General features: G+C 43.0%; 1 protein-coding gene and 1 long non-coding RNA gene across 2 annotated transcripts in view; one reads left to right on the forward strand and one right to left on the reverse strand.

Moving 5' to 3' along the window:
* Positions 1-21,297, forward strand: part of LOC115087992 (dedicator of cytokinesis protein 2-like) — a 1,829,205-nt gene that overhangs the window by 702,838 nt on the left and 1,105,070 nt on the right. The window lies entirely within an intron of this gene.
* LOC115087999 overlaps positions 11,148-21,297 on the reverse strand; it is a 270,678-nt gene continuing 260,528 nt past the window's right edge. Inside the window, exon 2 of the long non-coding RNA XR_003855686.1 lies at positions 11,148-11,673. This is a non-coding gene — a long non-coding RNA (uncharacterized LOC115087999). The remainder of the gene's footprint in view (positions 11,674-21,297) is intronic.

Below are 21,297 nucleotides of genomic sequence, written 5' to 3' on the forward strand. Positions count from 1 at the left end.
AAATACTGTCCACAATGATACCCGTGTCCTTTTCCCAGGTTGTACTTCCTAATATGGAACCTAACAAAGTGTAACTACTAGTGTGGATTACTTTTCCCTATTTGCATCACTTTGCACTTGTCCATTTTAAATTGTATCTGTCATTTGGATGCCCAGTCTCCCAGTCTTGCAAGACCTTCCTGCAATTTCTCACAATTCTCTTGTAATTTCACTACTTGGAATAATTTTGTCTCATCTTGAAATTTGATCACCTCACTCGTTCCTTTTACAGAGTGGAGGAGTAGCCTAGTTGTTAGAGCAGCAGTCTTCGACCCAGGGAAACCAGCATTCAAATCCTGCTGTCACTCCTTGTGACCTTGGGCAAGTCACTTTACCCTCCATTGCCTCAGGTCCAAAATCAGATTGTAAGCCCTGTGGGGATAGGGAAATACCGATAGTAACTGAATGTAATCTACTTTGATGTACACTTTGAAGTGCCAAAAAGCAGAATATTAAAAAAAAAGCACCAGTCCCCTGAGGCACTCAACTGTTTACTTTTCCCCACTGATAAAACTGACCATTTAGTCTTACTCTCTGTTTCCTATTTTTATAACCAATTTGTAATTCACAATAGGACATTGCCTCCTATCCCATGATTTTTTATTTTTCTCAGGCTTCTCTCATTGGAAACTTGTGAAATGCCTTCTGAAAATCCAAATACACTATGGGGTAGATTTTCAAAGGGGTACGTGCGTAAGATACGCACGTACCCACCGAAAACCTACCCCAAACCCCCCTGCGTGTGCCAAGCCTATTTTGCATAGGGTCGGCGGCGTGCGTAAGTCCCGGGGCTTGCAAAAAAAGCGGTCGGGGGCGTGGCCAGGGGGCGTGGTTAGGGATCGGGGGCGTGTGGGCGGTCCGGGGGCGTGGCCAAGTGCCCTGACACAGCAGCCTGTGTCGGGGCCTGCTGCGCCGGCGCGCGTAAGTTACTACTGCCCAAAGGCAGTAGTAACTTAAGGGGAAGGGAAGGTGCGGGGGGGGGGGGGTAGAAAAAAAAGTTCCCTCCGAGGCCGCTCCGATTTCGGAGCAACCTCGGAGGGAACGGGCAGCATGCGCAGGGCTCGGTGCATGCAAGTTGCACAAATGTGCACCCCCTTGCACGCGCCGACTCCGGATTTTATAAGATACGCGCGGCTACGCGCGTATCTTATAAAATCCAGCGTACTTTTGTTCGCGCCTAGTGCGCGAACAAAAGTACACGCGCGCATATGTTTTTTTAAAATCTACCTCCATATCTACTAGATTACCATTAACCGCATGTTTATTAATGCCTTCAAGAAATGTAGCAGATTGCTGAGGCAAGACTTTCCTTGTATAAATTCATGTTGTCTGTATCCCATTAAATCATGCCTTTCTAAATGTTCTGTGATTTTATTCTTTAGATTCAATGATTTTTCCTGGCACTTAAAGTCAGGCTCACCAGTCTATAGTTGTCCCGGACACTCCTTTTTAAACATCTGTCACTTTGGCTGCTCTCCAATCTTCAGGTACAATAAATGATTTTAATGATGGGTTTCAAATTACTGCAGTTTCACTTTTTAGTTCTTTCAGAACTCTGGGGTATATACCATCTGGTCCAGGTGATTTTCTATTCTTTAGTTTGTTAATCTGCCCTATTACATCAACCAGGTTCACTGTGTTGTGTTTCAGTTCTTCTGAAACATTTCCGGCAGGGGTATTTCCCCAGCATTCTCTTCAGTAAACACTGAAGCAAGAAATTAATTTATTCTTTCTGCTATGGCCTGGTTTTCCATGCTCCTTTAACCCATCACATGGCCCAGCCAACACCCTCACAGGCTTCCTTTGCGGATATATTTTTAAAAAGTTTTATTATGAGTCTTTGTCTCTATGGCCAGCTTCTTTTCAAATTCTCTTTTTGCATGCTTTATCAATGTTTTACATCTAACTTGCCAATATTAATACTTTTTCTTCTTTTCTTCAATTGGATCCTTTTTCCAATTTGTGAAATACATTTTTTTGTCTAAAATAGCCTTTTCCATTTCACCTTTTAACCATGTCAGCAGTCATTTAACCTTCCTTCTACCTACTATAAAGCATAAAATATATCTGCTCTGGGCTTCCAATGTGGTATTTTTTAAACAATGTCCATGTCTGATGTAAGCTCTTCACCTTTCTAGCTACACCTTTTTGGGTTTTTTTCTTACTATTTTCCTCATTTTATCAAAGTCTACCTTGTGAAAGTTAAATGCTAGAGCAGAGGATTTACTTAATGTCCTCCCTCTAGTCAGTAACTCAAATTTGATTACATTATGATCATTGTTTCCAAGTAGCACCATTACCATTATGTCTCGTACCCATCCTGCATTCCACTAAGAATCAGTTCTAAAATGACTCCCTTTCTTGTTGGTTCCTGGACAAGCCTCTCCATGAAGCAGTTATTTATTTAATCTAGAAACTTTATCTCACTAGCATGTCCTGATGTGACATTTACCCAGTCAATATTAGGGTAATTGAAATCTCCCATTATTACTATACTGCCAAATGTGTTAACTTCTGTAATTTCTGTGAGCACTTCATCATCTGTCTGTTCATTTTGGCCAGATGATCTGTAGACACCTCACTACTATATTCTTCGCCATCACACATGAAATTTCCACCCATAAAGATTTTTTTGTGTATTTAGTCTCCTGCAGGATCTTTTTCCTGTTGAACTCTATGCCATCCCTAAATAAAACAGCCCCCCCCCAAGTTGATACACCCTATCATTGTGATGTAATTTATACTCTGGTATAGCACTGTTCCATTACTTAGCCTCCTTCCACCAGGTCCCTGAGATGCCAATTAAGTCTACCTCTTCATTCAGTACTTTACATTCTAACGCCCAACGTCTTTTCAAATCTTTCTTGGCCTGCCTTATTACTGTTTTACATCTAATTTGCCAACGTTTGTGCTCTTCTCTATTCCCCCCCCCCCCCCCCAAAGACTGTCATCCCAACCACAACCCCTCCGAAATCTGCATTTATGATTCTGGTGGGGCCTTATCTTCTCCGGCAGGAGAGATGCATGAAAAGTTTACATTTCTGAAAAGATATGTATGAGGTTGATTTAAAAGTGTTTTTCATGCTAAAATATGGGCCATAGATGAGCAACGTGGATTTTAAAAGCTGCGATTTATGTGCATAAGCAGAACATAAGGAGTCGGAAAAGGGGAGGGGCATGGGCATTCCAGGGCGGGGCCAGCAGTTACGCACATAACTCACTTTATTAAGACCATAGGCTGTGGCACCTGGCACCTTGTTAGCCATGCAACTTTACTGCTGCTCCTGATGAGGAGCAGGTCTGCAGATCTTGCGTTTTAGGGCTTACATGACGGAATAAGGGGTCTGGGTCAACAGTGGGGTATGCAGGATGAAGAACTAGAGGGGTCTGGATGGCCCTCAGATTGACTGGGCAAACCGTTGGAATAATTGCAAAAACTGGGAATGTCTCTCTCGTGAGCATGTTTTAAAATCCACTTACATCCGAGCATAAGAGCCAGCAAAGTCCTATGGAAGATGTCTGTTTGCTCAAGTAACCTCTTAAAATTAGGAGCATATTTTAAATCTTATGCGCACAAGTACGTGCATGATTTAAAATTATAGCGTATCTCTGCTCGCGCGCCAATATGCATGTATATGGGCCAATGAGCGCTGGTTTTAAAATTAGCCTGAATATATATAAGCTGCAAATGAGACCTTTCTAGTGCTAGTTATAAAATGGAATTAAGAAATAACATATCCTAATTAGTCCAACAAGACCACACGAGTTTAATAGAATTTCTTGCTATACAACACAAGCAGATGCTATCACACTCACTTCCTCTCTCTCTGGTTCTGCCCATAGTCCCCCGCCCTCCACATAGGAGCAGCCCCTCTGATACCATGATCCTGTCTTTGTTTCCCCGTGGCTGAACTTTCATCCTTGCTGTGGCCCACAAAATTTGACACAAATCTGGTCACCTTCCTGCCCCCACCATCACATGGCTGAACTCTCACTGCTGCTGTGCCACAAATGCAGCCACTAAAACAATGCCTTCCTCGGCCCAATTTTTACCACTACCGTGGCTCTTGATGTCCTCCACAATTGCAGCCACCAAAACAGATCTTCCTCCCGCAGCCCAGCGCCTTCCTTCCAACACTGCTGCTTGTGGCCGGAGCAGCCTGACATCTGTAGCTCCCGATACCTGACCCAAAGTGGCTGACTTTTCCCACTTCTGCTGGTGCCTGCCAGTGCCATCAGGGCGGTCTCGGCACCTTTTCTGCTGCCTGACCTCCACGGCTGAGGATCCCATGGAGGATATCTCCTCCACTGCCACTACACCTCGACCAAGGATAAAAATAATTTTTGGAGTCAGCATGGTGGGCACTGGTGGTGGGGGGATGGGAAGCCACTTTCGTTGCAGAGATGAACAGCATGGTTCAATGATGGCCAAGGTCTCTATTTTATTTCCCCAGCTTTGCTCCTGAAAGGTAGCAGAACTAGTAGATGTATGACAGACAGAAACTGGCTTTTGTAGCATATGGAAGGCCTGCTAGGCCTTTTCTATAGGAGATAATATGGGAGTATCCATAGGTATGTTTGTAATGGTCCCTTGCCTATTTTCCTAAATTTATAAGTGTTAGATGGGAACCAGGGGAAGCAGGAGTTGAAGGAGAAGAGCAAGGGAGAACAACAGTGTGCTATGGCTTTCCTTGTACTTGGGAGATGAAAGGAAAGTATGCCTTCCTCTCCTTTGGGAATGATGTGTTTAGTTCTCCTGGTGGGATATAATCTTCGTTTGGTGCCAGGTTCAAGGAGGAATCCTGCTGCAATTACCCCAGATGCAGTGGATAGGAGGCCTTATCTGGGAGGCTGTAACATTGACCAGGTATCTTGTGATCAAGTTAAGAGTAGAAAAGGAAGACTTCTAGGCCTCTGAAAGAGGGGGACCCCTTGAGGAGTTGTCGCTGCAACTTTTGTATTTTCTTGTTTTTACTCTGTGGTGCTTTATGACTATATATGTCATTTTTTTATTTGTTAACCTCTTGGTTTCTTTATCATTATAAGCTTTATAGTAAATTTAATAAATAATAATAATACTTAAACATGAAACCATGTTTTTGTACTTCTGCATTGTTGAAAACTCAAACTGTTTTCTGATTTTTGTCTTACTGAACTCTATTGAGTGTTTTGTTTGTTAATAAAGTCTTTTTCTGCTTTGGATCAACATCTCAGGATGAGGAGACTAGGGGGATGTGCATTTATTTGAAATGAAATGGGACATGTTAACAAAAATGTCCTATTTTGTTTCAATTTGTTTTAAAGACAAAAGAAAATGAACAAAATTCTGTTCATTTTTATTGGCTTCATTTAAAAAAAAAAAAAAAAAAAAAGAAACTCTGTTACCAACTCTGAAAAAAAAAAAACCCCAGGGCCCCCAAAATTTAAGAGGCTCTCCTGGGCCTTCCCCTCTCCCACCTGCTACTTCTTCCGAGCCAATCCCCAGTCACTCCTGCCTTGTTGGGGCTCTAAGGCCAGACCATTTTTGTTGGACAAAGGTGCCATTTCCAACTAGGGCCCCAACAGAGCAGGAGTGACTGTGGATCTTTCCTGTCCTGTTTGCACGTCTGTACCCCAATAGATGGGGGTACATTGGGTCAGAGAGGATCTTGGGGGATGGGGAATGCCAAAGGCAATCTTACATTTTTAAATTTTGGGTGCGATGGGTTTCCACAGGGTGGGGGGGGGGGGAGGCATAGGGGGAGAGGGGAAGCAGGGAGGATTTCCTTCCTTCCTTTCTTTTGCTTTTTCATTGTTTCTTTTTCTTTCATGTTTGTTTGGTTTTAATTAAAATGAAATAAACATCAAAGGGAACCAAAAAATGAAACAAAAATCAAAACAAAATGAAAAAGACATTGACTTGCACGCCCCTAGTGGAGAGTTTGAGTTACTATACTTGATCCCCTTGGGTCTGGGAGTAGCTCTTCTCCCCACTGGAGAACTCTGATTCTAGGGCTGTAACAAGTTTTGCCAAACTCCACAGTCTCTGAGGGTGGCACCTTGCCTTCTAAAGGGGATTGCATACCTAGGATACAGGACTTATTAATGGAATAGTTCTCTTGATTAAAACAGCTGTCTGCCATAATGCCCAAACTTCTATCACAACATTTTTCAGCAGCCATCTTTTAAAGTTAGCTGCTGGTCAGAAGACTAAAAACAACTCCTGTTTTCAATTTATCACATTGTTCTTACAGCTTTGCGGCTCTTTTCAGGTTTGGGGGCATTTGATGGACTTCTATAGTTTCCCCTCTATTTTCAGTTGCCTTGGGGTTGATTTCATATACTGTAGCACTTCAAACATTCCTTATCACATATACAGATTTGGAGTAATTGGAAAACCAAGATTCACCATTGCCCAACAGGATATGTCTGAGGGATAATGGAACCCTGAGAAGTCCATATGTAAAGGATCATAGCAGGATCAGAATTGCAGAAACCTAGAAGCTGAAACAGCCAAAACTGCTAGTAAGTTTTTCTTTGCTTCTGTGGAGTTATCTGAAATAACTGCCTTTCTCTCATGTAAGTAATTACTATTTCAAAAACAGAATCCTAAATGAAAAAAACGGTGTTGTGTTTTAATCATATGGTAAAGCTAGCTAGGCTTCACTACACTTTACAATTAAGAATTTTCCACCAGCGAGACGTTCCAGTAGTGTTCGTGCAAGGAGTGACCGATAGAAGGGTTCTTCCCTCAGTGGGGATGGACAGGTTTGGGTGGTATAAACGGTGGCTCTATGAGTCAGAGAGAGGAGTTGTTGGCTGGAGCAGTAGGGTTCCGGGGCTGTTGTGTAAGGTGTCCTGTTTGGGATCTCAGAGAGGGTAGTCCCATTGTGAGGCCCAGACTTGGGCTCTAGTGATCTGCTGGAGAAAGCAGGTTTCCTCTGGCAAAGGGCAGTGGCCCATCTGGAAATATTAGGACCTTTAACCCATGGGGCACCATTCCCATGGGGGAGTCTGAAGCCAGTGATTTTTGGAAAAAGGAGATGAGGGTTCCTGTCTGTCACTGGGTCCTGAGAAGAGATAGGTCCTAGAGGTAATCTTTGTGAAAAATCTACTGGACTGTGCTCTGGTAGCATGAAGGTAAAGAGAGCTACTTTTGAGATCAATGGATTTCTCTAAGAAGCTGATTTCTATTTTGCATTGTAGACTGTTGCTGATTTTTCTGTCTTTTCAGAACCTTGATTCTGGGACTTTAAATAAATGCTTTTATCTGGTTTTGGAGTGCAAATTTTCAAGGTTGATGCAATACCGTGCACTGGCTGCAGCGCATGGCTCAACACGCAATTGAATGCATATTTTGGATGCACATCCATAACCCCCGATGCAAAACAGGGGTTACTGCATCCAAAATGCGCGCTCAATCGCGTGTGTAGATAGTGTTCATCACATGTAAATGCATGTTAATAAGGCTATTATCTATTCCCCCGATGCAAAAAAAAAAATGTTTGCCATTGCACACATTTTTATTCACCAAGATTAAAGCCTGCCCTGAGCAGGCGTTAATTTTGGAGGAGCCTAAAAAGTGTACACAAAAGCTGTCACAATACTGCTTTTCTGTACTTCCTCTGATTTGCTATTGTGGCGATATTAAGTTGAAGGAACTAAAAAATTAGAAATGTCTCCCAAAAGAAACATTTTTTTAAAAGTCTGCCAGCGGTCAGGTTAAGAAAAGTGAAGCTCAATTAACGAGCAACCATTTTCCTAACCTGTGGCTGTCACAAGTTAGGAATAGGGATGATCTAAAACTGAACGTCCATTTCCTAACTGGCTGACAGCTATCTCTCCTGGGTGCCCACTGCGAGGAGGCGCTGGGGCACGCAGTTCCCACTAGCGCCTCCTTTTTTCCGCGGCACCCGATTTTAAATATTAAATCAGGTGCCCGGGAGAGGTGGATCGGCACCCATTAAGGGAGCAAATGCTCAATCATGAGCGCTCATTTAATGCATGTCGATTATTGCATTGGCCTGTTTGAGTGGACTGGTTTTGTTTGTTCATCTCTTAGTCCCCAAAGGATGAATCTGTTCATTTTCCAGATGCTATAGCAAGTTGGCCTTATGCTCAGCAGTCTCTGAAGGTGACCCTCCGTGAAGGGACGGTTACAATGTGTACATTTACTGCAGGTTTAAAAATACGAAACTAGAAGGAAAAAAAAACCCCATCTAATTGCGATGAACTTATTTTCCTTGAGAAGAATAACTGTAAATGTAGCAGTCTTAATATGTGCTGTGTTCAGTTTTTCTGATCTAAATATATTTTATAAGGCCAGTTCGCCAGGTGAACCATGCATGCCAGTCGCATAGGGCTCTTGACTTTGTCTCATGCCTCACAGAAGACCAGAGCACGCGGTACCATCTCTCTTTCTGCCCGCCCACTTGTGGATTATTGCCCACCTAAGGGTGCATGCTGTTAGTGGGACAGCCCCTCCTTCTTCCTCCTCCTCTTCTGGAGAATGGTGAACTGTGCTAAGGGTTCTCCACCTCTGTATCAACGCTGCATGGTGGTGAAGCATGATGGTGCATGCTGAGATGAAAACCCGAAGCCACTTCCATTATCGTTTACGATAATTAATCAAGGCATTGCTGATGGTGTCACATGTTTGTATTCTATTCAGATGCAAGAGGAGCTTATGGCATCACTTTGCGGAGGAGGTAGTGGTGGGGGAGAGTCTTCATCTATTAAGCTGGATAAGTAGCACTCAGAATAACTGATGTCTGGGATCAGCTCAATTGTCTTTTAGCATCCAATCAATGTCTTGGTTATTGTTGTGGCTGTTTATGGAAAGGCTGCTGAAAGACATGTTTGGGATGCAGGGAGATACCTAGGGCTGTTCCCACAGTGAAGCATAGTGATCTGCGAGGGAGCAGCTTTAAAAGCTGCACTGCCGGGTCAGCTCAGTGGCTCCGTAGCAAAGTGCAATGCTGCTGTATGGGAAAACCTGGGTTTTAACTCCCATGCCCTTGCTTCTCCCCTCCCCCCATCGCCCGGGCAGGCCAGAACTGGGGGCTGTTGCGGAGGCAGTATTCACAGCCCCTGTGTTGGAGGGGGAGTCTCAGCTGTTGCTCAGCAGTGACATCTGATCCTCCACCCTTCACAGTTTGGATTCCGGAAACACTTTAACACGGAATCCTTACTTCTCTCCCTCTCTGACCATCTCCTCCGAGGCATGGGTCAAGGCCACAGCTACCTCCTTGCCCTCCTCGACATCTCTTCAGCCTTCGACACCATTAGCCATCACCATCTTCTAGCCCGTCTAGAAAACATCGGCATCTCAGGTCTTGCCCTTGCCTGGTTTAAATCCTTCCTCTCTAACAGAAAGTTCTCCGTTAAAATCGGGAACGCCACATCCACCCCACAACCCCTCCAGCAGGGAGTCCCCCAAGGCTCCTCACTTTCTCCTACCCTCTTCAACATTTATATCACTCCTCTATGCCACCTCCTCTCTGACCTTAAACTCAAGTTCTACCTGTACGCCGATGACGTTCAGATCATCATCCCTATACAGAACTCTCTTGATGACGCCCTTGAACACTGGGAGAAATGCCTCACTGCCATTAACTCCCTCCTCATTAACCTCCATCTTGCCATCAACACGAACAAAACGGAGCTGCTACTCATCTCCCCCCATTCATCCGCCTCCTCTCCTCTGCCTTATACTACTAAACCCAACCTCCCCTCTACACAACCCTTCGTTAGAGACCTTAGAGTCATCCTGGACCATCAATTAAGCATGAAGAACTACGTAAATTCCATACTCAAAGCCTGCTTTTTCAAACTTAATGTGCTCAAAAAACTGAGACCTCTTCTACACACCCACGATTTCTGTACAGTCATCCAAGCCACCATCACTTCCAAATTGGACTACTGCAATGCCTTACTCATTGGACTTCCCTATTCTACCATTAAACCCCTACAAATGCTACAACATGCTGCAGCGAGACTCATCGCAAACTCCCGCAAATATGATCACATCACACCCATCCTCAGAGACTTACACTGGCTCCCCATTACATCACGCATCATCTACAAAATACTCACCATAATCCACAAAGCAATCCACACGCACAACTCCAACTGGTTAGACCTCCCTTTCACATCTCCTAATTCCAGTCGACCCATCAGAACGGCAAAAGCTGGCACCCTACTTGTGCCCTCCTTGAAATCAGCCCATCTCTCCTCCACACGCGACCGTGCTCTCTCGATTGCAGGTCCCACCCACTGGAACACACTACCACCTGACATACGCCTGGAACCCTGCATGAACAACTTCAAAAAGAAATTGAAAACATGGTTGTTCAACCAAGCTTACCCAGAATAAAAAAGCCATCAACCAGTACCAATGTAGACCACCATACGTCTACTCCCTCTCCTCATATTGAGGAGCTATGTTTTTGTTATATTCCATCTCCTCAACGCGAGGTTCCTTGTTTTTGTTTATCCTGTCTTTTCTTGCTGTCTATCGTTACCCCCCTCCCAGTTTGAACTTCCCTGTTAAAATGTAATTTTCCAAACTTAACTTGTTGATTGTAAACCGGCATGATGTCCACAACGAATGCCGGTATATAAAATGTTCTAAATAAATAAATAAATAAATAAATAAAATCTACTGTCCAGACCCGGATTTCAGAGGGAGCTGCAGTCTACGGGTCCCTGGCCAAGATCTGTCACTGCAATGGCTGGATTAGGGACAGGGGTATAACATAGGGAAAACACCTCCCCTTCCCCGGGTAGTTGTGAGAAAAGGCTCAAGCCTCATGGCATTCTACCCCTATGGGGGCCGGTCTCAAAACAGCAGGAGGAAACAGCCGAATCAAAAACAAAAAAAAGCTGCTATTTAGAGAGCTGCAGCATGCTGTTGTGCACTCGGGAGATCTTTGCAGTGAATGGCCTATGTATGGATGAGGCTGTGGGGGAGAGCAGAAAATACTGCAGACATTACGATGGCTGGATGGAAGAGTCAGAAGACATCCCTTGCAGGGAATAATCTAAAAACATGTTATCAACATTGGAAAAATTCAGCCCAAGGAAAGTGTGTCCTATTGTCTACAAAATAAACATCCAGTGAAAATAGGTGTATTGAAAATATTTTATCAATTGATTTTATTGAATAATTTTTAAATATAGCATTCACAAATATTGGATCCTCTTATTTACATTTTTTTAAATTGAAGTTACTGAAAAATATAAAAGCTGGTGTGTCCCTCTCCGTCTCCTTCCTGTCCCCTCTTATCTACTAAACTCTGACCTTATTATACGTGTCTATGTCTCTATATGTATATATTCCAAGAAAGAGAATCTCTTCCAGGACAGCCCAGGAAGTCCTCCACAGTGTAAGCAGTGACATAAGAATTCACATCTGCGAGCAGGGATTTACGCACTCACGCAGCCTGCCCATGGCGTGGCAGGCAGCATCACAAGAACCAGAAGCACTTCCTCTTGGACTTTTTAGAGTCCAGCCTGGCTGGCTGGCTTGGCACTGGGGACGGCTCCTGGTTGCTCGGAGTAGTGGGTCGTGGTGAGCTCTGGGCAGAGTCCTCCTCAAGGATGCTCAGGACCTGCTGGAATCGTCCTTCCTGCTGCCGGAAATCGTGTTCCACGCTGCAAAGAGAACAGAAGGGGAAGGGGTAAAACAAGAGCAAGAATAAAAATGGGAGCTGGTGGATCAGGATCCGTAGGGCGCTTAATTTTCTGAACCCTTTCATTAGTCATACAGCAGCGTAGTTTGGCCATGTAGTTTGGGTAATGAGAAACAGAAACCGCTCTTAAGTAGGCAAATGGCATGAGTTTGCTTCTTATTTTAAATATGCCCATACTGGGCTCTCAATATGCAAAGGCAAAAAGAAAATGCATGTTCATCATTTACTGAAATTGTTAAACTTGCATGTGCAAGATTACAAAGAGGGCTGTGCTAGCTTTACTCAATCTATAGGACCTGATTCTTCAAGGCATTTTCCCATGGACACAGTGAATCAGGCCCTTATGACTGCAGACAGAAATAGGAATCCACATTTGCTAGTGATAAAAGGAATATTATTACATATATCTTGTGTAGTGCCAGAAATATATTATTTTCCTGTAAAATAATAGACAAATAACACTGTATTAGCACTGTCTTCACTCTGCAAACAAATAAATGGAAGGTGACAGTAACGCACACAGCACTGATTGCAGTGAAAAAATGAGTTAGTATTTTTACCATGCCAGGTTTTCATGGTTTCCTCATATTAAAGAATTAATTTCAACTTATGTCTGCTTGTATTGGATTATATATTTTTTTTCTCATCTCCTCTCCCTGATTTTATAAAGCAGGCACACTAAAGAAAATGCATGCAAAGATTCAGTGAAAACTCTTTAGCATGCTAGCAAATTCTAATAAATCCACATAATAGCAGCAATTGAAATCAGGAAGACAGAGAGAACTCAGCTAGGATTGCCATCTGACTCCATGTACTACTATTACTACTACTTAACATTTCTATAGTGCTACATGAATTTACGTAGTGCTTTACACACATACAAAAAGACAGTCCCTTCTCAATAGAGCTTACAAGCTAATAAGACAAACATACAGGACAAGAGACTTGGGGTATTTCATAAAGCAAGACAATGGTCATGTCATAAAGAACAGGCTGAGCCTGGCCTGGTTTTGACCTATTGCATGCCTAGACTTGTAGTTCTGATTGTCCCATGGAAAATCAAAAGTATAAATCCATTGCCTGTATTAGGATGAAGTCAGGACTGGATTAGCCTGTTCCTTATGACATCGAGCCAGGTGGCAGCGTTAGATGGGACCAGAACGACTCCTCAAATCTTTATATTGGACATCCAAATGACTGGTGCAATAATGTTCAGCCAATCCACACCAATTTGGGCATGTAAAAGATAGAAAACTCTGCACTTGCAACCCACCCAGTATTTTGCTTGTCCTGGGCAGTGTTTTCTAACCTTTCCAAACCCAAGTTACACCAGCCTCCATGGAGCAGGACGTGTAGACATGGAGAGGGCTGCCAAAAGAAGAGCTAAAGAAGCACTCTTGTCCAGATTTTAACATAAATGGGGATGGAGGCACATATGGGCCCATCACAATGGAGCAGCATACCAGTGGCTTTTGGAATTGACTGACATGCCTGGGTTATCACAGAAGGCTTTGGTGGCTCCCACACACACTATCAGCTTTCTAAGCAGGTGTGATTACATATATGTGAATACACTTACATATACCATAGGAACATAGTAAATGATGGCAGAAAATGACCAAAATGGCTCATCCATCCTGCCCAGCAGTGAGCCATCCACCTTGGGTAAATGTGCACACAAATTCCCCCATGGACGCTGACCTCCACTCATAAGAACATAAGAAGTGCCATGCTGGCTTAGACTAAGGTCCATCGAGCCCAGCATCCTGTCTTCAACAGTGGCCAGTCCAGGTCACCAGAACGTGGAAGGTCCCAAATAGTTGATCTATTTCACTCCCAGGGATAAGAATGACTTTCCGAATCCAATCTGGCTAATAACTGTTTATGGACTTTTCCTCCAGGAACTTGGCCAGTCCTCTTTTGAACCCTGCTATGTGATTTGCCTTGACCTCATTCTCTGGCAACAGATTCCACAGCTCAATTGTGCGCTCAGTTTAAAAACACTTCCTATGATTTCTTTTCAATCTGCAGGTTGCTAGTTTCATGGAGTGACCCCTAGTCCTAGATTTGTTCCCTCTTTACCCATTCCAACCCACTCACAATTTTATACATTTCAATCATATCCCCTCTTAGTCATCTCTTTTTCAAGCTAAAGAGCCCAAACCTGTTTCGCCTTTCTCCATAAAGGAGTTTACCATCCCCGTTATCATCTTTCTCTGTCTTCTCTGTGCCTTTTCTATGTCTGTTATCTTTTGAGATAGGGCGACCAGAACTGCACACAGTACTCACAATGCAGTTACACCATGCATCTATACAAAGGCATTATGATATCCTCCGTTTTATTCTCTATTTCTTTACTTAATAATTTCTTCCCCCTTGTCCCTGATTCTACCTCTCAGGTTGTACCTCTGCCTTTTTTGGGTTGTAACTACTGCTCCAAGCAGGTTGTCCCCTGTCTTCTTAGGGTTGTAACTGCCACCCTACGCACACCTCTCTTATGCTTATTTATTGTGAAAATTCTGCAGACCTGACTGGCTGGGTGTGTTCTGAGGGTCAGGCTCAGAACCATTGCCTTAGAGAAACAGAACCAGATGTGCACAGTTTGCATACATACAGTGTGCAGATAATTGCGTTGGGGTTTTCTTCCTCCAGTTGTTACCCATGAATTTTCCCTGGCCATCTCTATGGAGCCTTCGGTACTGGAGAATAAACTACAGTTTGCATTTGTGGGTCACCCACTGCTCTAGGACATTTTCCAGTTCCAGTTCCTTGACTTCGGCTACATTTTGGCCCCACAATCTTGCCTCCGAATCCCCTCCTCTCTCTCCCTCTGCTGCTTCTGCTTCACTCTCCCCACCTTACCTGTCCTTTTAATCTGGGCACATTATAAACCTCCCTCAGCCTCAGCAACTCATTCTGCAGATTTCTTAATTTATTTTATTGATTTACTTATTTAGAAAAATTCATAAACCTTCTCCATGTCCCTCGAAGGTTGCTCAAAGCAGTGCACAGCATCCAATAAATGTACAATAAATCAATAAATCTAAATTGACACTTGACAAAAATAAAAATGTCTAAAAATCATCTCAAACTAAAAAGCCATAGCTTAGCAACAATAATTATAATTCAGCTTCGCCAAGAGATGTCCTTACTCAAATCTCTCAAAACAAAAGTTTTAAGGTGTTTTCTTAACATCAGATATGAGGATTCTAAGAGCTTCCAGTAATTTATTCTAGACCGAGGGTTTAGCTACTGAGAAGGAAGAAACTCTGTAACGGGCTCTGCCAATCTCCTTAAATGAAGGAACCTGAAAAAAGCTGTCTGACCAGATCATAGGCACCGTGCAGGAATATACCAATCTAATTTCTCATTCCAGTAAGCTGGACCGTTATCTAGTACTGTGCAAAGGATCAGACACGGGACCTTAAACTGAGCCAGTATAAAGGCAGAAGCAGTGGCAGAGCAGAAATGTGTCCTGAGCAACCAAAGGTTTCTCTGGCTACTGCATTTTTGTGCTATCTGAGGCCTATTAGTGAGTCTCATAAGAGACATTTTTATTTTATTTTATTTTATTTTAAAATCTTTTCTATACCGTCATTAAGTTGGATACAGTCACAACGGTTTACAATGAGGCACATAAATTAATATTGCTAACTGAATTAAATTATATCAACTAAACAGGTGCCATTAAGTTACGGTAACATAGTTTCGTAAAAAAAAAAAAAAATACTAATTGGTGGGTGTGATAAATCATGTCCATTCCTATCTGTATCAGCTTTAAAATAGATTAATAATTGTATCTTAGCCTTTGGTGGTGAGCGAAAAAAAAAACCCAAAACACACACATATTGATTAAGGTGATATGTGTGGGTGTTCTACTGACCGCATCTTACACTTCCCTGGCATCTACTCTCCATTCTCTTTGTGATATGCTTGTTTAAATAGCCATGTTTTTAAACTTTTCCTGAAGGTTTTGATGTTTCTTTGTAATCTGATTTCTAATGGCATGGTGTTCCATAGTATAGGTCCTGCTAAGGACAGTGCCCTTTCCCTTACTTGGGTTAGTCTTGCTGTTTTGACTGAAGGAATAGTTAGTAGGGCTTTGTTTGCTGATCTCAGGTTTCTGTGAGGGACGTGTATGCGAACGGCTGTGTTCAGCCATTCTGCTTTTTCGTTATGTATTAATTTATGTATGTTACATAGTTTTTTTTATTGTATTCTTTGCTCAATGGGTAACCAGTGTAGTTCAGCTAGGGTTTCAGTGATATGGTCTCTTTTACTTTTACCAGTCAGAATTCTTGTAGCAGTGTTTTGTAGTATCTGGAGTCGTCTTAGCGTGGTGTATGGTAAACCCAGTAGAAGGGCATTACAATAGTCAGTGCTTGCAAAAATTAAAGCTTATAACACTGAAGTTGTTAGTAGTGGTTTAAGTCTTCTAAGAGTCATGAGTTTGGTGTATTCTTCCCTTACTGTTAAAGCTATATGTTGTTTCATACTTAGTTCTGTGTCAGTTATCACTCCGAGGTTTCGTACTTTCTCTGCTAATTCTATTTTTTTGTTATTTTTGAGTGTGATTGGATTTTGGATGATCTCTATGTTTTTACGTTCTAAATGTAGGAATTCAGTTTTTTCAATATTAATAACTGATTCCATTTGGTTTAGTAGCTGTTTGATATCTAGATACATGTTCGCTATGTTTAATGTTTTTTCAATTGTGTCGTCGATGGGTAGTATTAGTTGACTATCATCAGTGTATATGTAATGTGAGATGCCCAGACCAGGTAGCAGGTGACATAATGGCAGCAGGTATATGTTGAATAGTGTGGCAGATAGGGCTGATCCCTGTGGAACTCCTGTTTGAAGGTTTATTTTTTCTGACATTACGTCTTTGATCTGTACTTGGAAGTATCTGTTATTTAGGTATGATCTGAACCATTTTATTATTTTGTTACTTAATCCTATTTCTTCTAATCTATTTAATAGGATGTCATGATTTACTGTATCAAATGCGGCTGACGGGTCTAGCATCACTAAAATGTAATGTTTACCATTGTCGAAACCTCTCATGATGTTGTCTGTTAGCGCAAGCAGTAGTGTTTCTGTGCTGTAGTTTTTGCGAAAACCATGTTGTGATGGGTACAGGATATTATTGCTCTCCAAGTGTTCTGCTAATTGATTTTGTATAGTTTTTTCTATTAATTTTGCAATTAAAGGTAATTTTGATACAGGTCTGTAAGCGGATCACTGTTTTTTTTTCTTTAAAATTGGTTTTACGATTGCCCTTTTTAGTGTATCTAGTGTACAGGCTGCTGTATGAGTCGAGTTCAGAGTCACTAATAATGGCACCACTGCTCTGAATGCACGGCAATTCAGAAATGAATACAATTTCCTAATGACCTTTAACTTGGCAAAAATCAGATGAACTACCTTGGAGAATTGTTTTTCTAAAGTGAGCTCTGAATCCAGTAGAACGCCCAGAGATTGATTATACAGCCTTCATACATTCCACAGAATCATTAATGCCTTGAAAAAGAGAAAAATGGATTGAGGGAATGTTAATCCCTATTTTTTAAATTTCCATATTCTGAATATTCAGAACTAGCTTATTTCTCCTAAACCAGTCACAAATCCCTTCCACGTTCAATTTAAATCAGCTAAGTGTATTGTCCTAGTTTTGACCTGGTGGTACTATGAATTGAACACTGCCAGCGTAGATATATCTTTTAAACCTAGTACTTAGTAATTACAAAACCTAGTGGGTGGAGATGCTCCTGTTCACTCCTTGCTACCTGGAGACTCCTGATCCTTGCCTACCCCTAGTTCCTCGCTACGCACGGATGATGACTCCTCCCTCGATCCCATCCCCTCAGCTCCTCACTGTGAGCAGGCCTCTGCACTTCCAGACTCCAGCTTCCTTCTATATACAAGTACAGGAGAAGGCAGCTGGCTCTACTGGGATCCCTACAAAAGTGTGACCTTGTAGAAAGGCTATGGAGTTGGAGAAGGTACATACCATCTGTGCCACAGTGTCCCCATGTGAGGCTTCCTTTCTATATCAAGCAGACAGCCTTAGAGGAGTTGTGGATTTTTCTGTTTGTAGCCTCCTGCTTGGGTGTTATAGCTGAATTGGGTCTTGGGGGGGGGGGGGGGGGGCATGCTCAGTCCCAAGGCTAAGTCACAATTCACAGACACCAGTCCTTTCATCCTGGGCCATGCATTCTTCAAGTTGGAGGGGGGGGGGGGGGGCGGGGTAAGGATGAACCTCCATGGCTCAAAGTATAACAAGGGGAAAAGTCCCTTGCTCAGTCTCTCTCTCTCTCTCTCTCTCTCTCAAGGTGGACTCGCAGTTGCTGACTTCTCTATACCATCTCTGTGTCGGTATCCAAAATGCACTGGACACTTGCGTGGGATATTCCAAATCAAACTTTAGTGTAACATAAATCTCCAGTGTCAATCATCTTGCCACTCTTCAGTTAATATCTAACACAATTCAGGTGAATAGTCCTGCTCTTCTGAGGGAGTGCCCCTTAAGGTGACAGGCACCAGGAAATCGTTTTCCTTCCAGGCAGTGGATGCCAGGTTCCTAGTAGGTTACTGGGGCCTACTGCTCTCCTCTGGTGTTCATTGTATCTTTTGGTTAGAAGGTCCCAAACTGCAGCAGCAGATGAAATCCTTATTCCTTCTCTCAGGCAAGAATGATAGTAAAACGTCTTCAACACGAAAGAATAAAAACCTTCTCCAAAACCCAGAAAAATCTTCTGCGGCAAGAAACTGCTGCCTGTCCACATGCTGCAGGAAGGGAGCCACGGATCCTTTTTTTTTTCCCTGACCTCCTCTAGGTAGGGAGAGAAATCCTTCCAAAAGCAGGAACAGGATTCACAAAAACACTTAAAAAAAAAATAAATTCCTCAAAACTGCTCACAACACCGGAGACAAACCCTGCCAGACCAATTGGGTACTGGACCAAGGATGAGCCTCTCCTTTCCTCCCAGGTATCTGGCTGGGGAGCCTGATGTTGGGAGTCATACCAAGGGCTTTTCTTCTTCTTCAAAACTAAACCAAAATTGCCACTCGCTACTACGCACCCTCCTGCAGTTAAGCAGGTGGGTGACACTAAGCAATTCCCCAGAGGAGTTGTTCAAAGGGATACGCTTCCCTCTCTCCTCACTCCCTATCTGAAGCTTGAACTAGGTGGTGCATCTAGTGGAGATCTAGGGGATCTCTACACGTTGAAAGTCTATGGGGCCGATGCAATATCACGCGCAGGTAAATGGGTATTGAGCGCCCGTTTTTCCTAATGCGCACACATCCACCTTTCCTGGGCGCCCCATACTATATCATAATGAGCTGCCATGCTAAAGGACGCACTAGGGAGAAATTGTGCTTCCCTAGTGCTCCAAAGGATCGGCCACCCAGGAGCTGTGGATGTGCGCAATTGATTTTTACCCAAAATAATCATGCACAGCCCATTACATTTCCCTGTAATTTTCATTGCTGCAAGCGCTAGATCTTAGCATCGCAATGACACTAAGTAGAAGGAACCAAAGAGAGCAGTATTTTTGTTTTTCTTCATGCATCCTTGGCTCGCGCTATGACTTAACGCCAGCTCCGGGGCTGGCATTAAATTTGCCATGTTAAAAATGGTGGGTTGGGTGACCAGCATTTTTCTGCATCGGGGGAAATAACTAATAGAGTCATCTACATGGTATTTACCTTAATGAGCGCTATTAGCTACACGTTTGTTTGGACACGCATTTTGGATGCATTAATCCCTTTTTTGCATCGGTGTTAGTCTAGCGTGTCCAAACATCTCGTCTGATTGCTCACATGCCTGTGTGCACTTTATTGCTTTGGCCCCTTAGGGGAGAGAGGAGCATTTCTTTTCAGTCCCCTTCTTCCTGGAGAAATCCTAGACCCAATTAAGTGGAACATGGATTTTTTTGGAGAACTGAGGTTTCCCCTTTGAAGTTACCGAAGAAGATTCTTCATTTTAGAACTTCATTTGAAAGGAAAGTATTCTAAACTTTTCAACATTGTTTGCCTTTCTCCCTCTTCTGTTTGGGAATGTATTTCCCAACTGGTTCTGTCTGCCAGAGAAAGTCAACCCCCACATAGCAAAATTTTGGAGAAGGAGATGAAACCCATTTCAGTATCCAGCAGATGTAGAGAAAACCGAAGGGGGGGGGGGGGGGAGAAGAAATGGCATCCACAAGGTGCTTATCCACAGCAGATCCTCATCTGGTATACAGAGAAGGGTCAAGGAGCTAACCAGTTAAAGAGTGAAACAAGAGACAAAGGGAAGTAGAGGAGAGGATCCAACCAGATCATCCAAAACACAGCCGCTAGAATACTCACAGGAGCCTGGTGTTGGGATCATATTATTCCAGTGCTTATTAACTTAACATTGGCTGCAGATTACATGGAGAATCCAATATAAAGTGCTTAATCTTATAAACAAATTACCAAACTTCAACATGGCTAGCATCTACCCTCCAACTTTATAAACCAACTAGGCAACTCAGATCTGCAAATAAACTCAGGTATCCTGTCCAGAGGGCTCTAAATTAGAGGGAGTATCTTTTTACAGTGTCCTAATTTCCAGAGGGAATAGCTGGAAGAGGCCCTCATTTCAAGAAGGAATAGTAGGGACCCCAGTACCAGAGAAGAGTTACTACACAGTTACTGGTTGAAAGTATTTATTTCTGGACTATGGATTTACCAAGGAGAAAGTATTTCATGTGTCCGATCATTCTTGTTGAAGAAGTGCCTAAGTAAAGATTGTATGATGAACACCATTCATGTGTCCCTTTTGTTCTTTTGTGCACTCAGAGATTGCACAAAATGAATGCCCAGAGCCTTGGAGGACAGCTTTCTTCTCTATGAAAAAATCCATTAGTCAGGGCTTGGAAAAGCATGGGTCTTTCTTGTGAGTGGCCCTGTGACCCAGAGGATTCCCTGAGTGCAGGGTTACACTAGTTACCTTGGTCCCCAATGGAGGTGACATGTGTGACTGTCAGAGTTCTGCCACTGCTTCTGCCTGACCCTCAGAGTGAGTCTCATCTAGGGTTCAGTGCACGTTCTCCCCTTCGCCCTCATGCTGGGGATAAGAGGGGAATGCAAGGATGTAAAGGAGGAGGCATAGGAAAGGAAAAAAGAATGAAGCCCGGCGGCTATTCATGCCCTGCACGTTGCCTGTTAAATTCTACACTCTGGGGTTCATACTATAGCTAGGAAGGAAAGGCAGAGCTGATTGAATTAAGATTGGGATCCTGTATGCTCATCTATTATGGAGGGGGGGGGGGGATGGGGAGCCAGAGAAAACCAAAGACAAAGAAAAAAAAAAACTGGCTGGATAAGGAGTGAAATCCTACAAGCGGTAAAGCTTCTGTGGCTGACAGCTGGGATATATACTTGCACTGTAGACAGGAATTACTGGATCGGTCAGTTGGTCATCTTTTGCTAGCATCTACTACAATATGTTACTACATTATAATGTAAGATGATAATAAATGCCATGTGGGTCCATCGAGTCCAGCTTCCTGTCTGCAACAGTGACCAGTCCAGGTTGCAGATCCCAAAAAGTCAA

This window comes from Rhinatrema bivittatum, chromosome 1 (genome assembly GCF_901001135.1).
Source record: "Rhinatrema bivittatum chromosome 1, aRhiBiv1.1, whole genome shotgun sequence".
Classification (NCBI taxonomy): Eukaryota; Metazoa; Chordata; class Amphibia; order Gymnophiona; family Rhinatrematidae; genus Rhinatrema; species Rhinatrema bivittatum.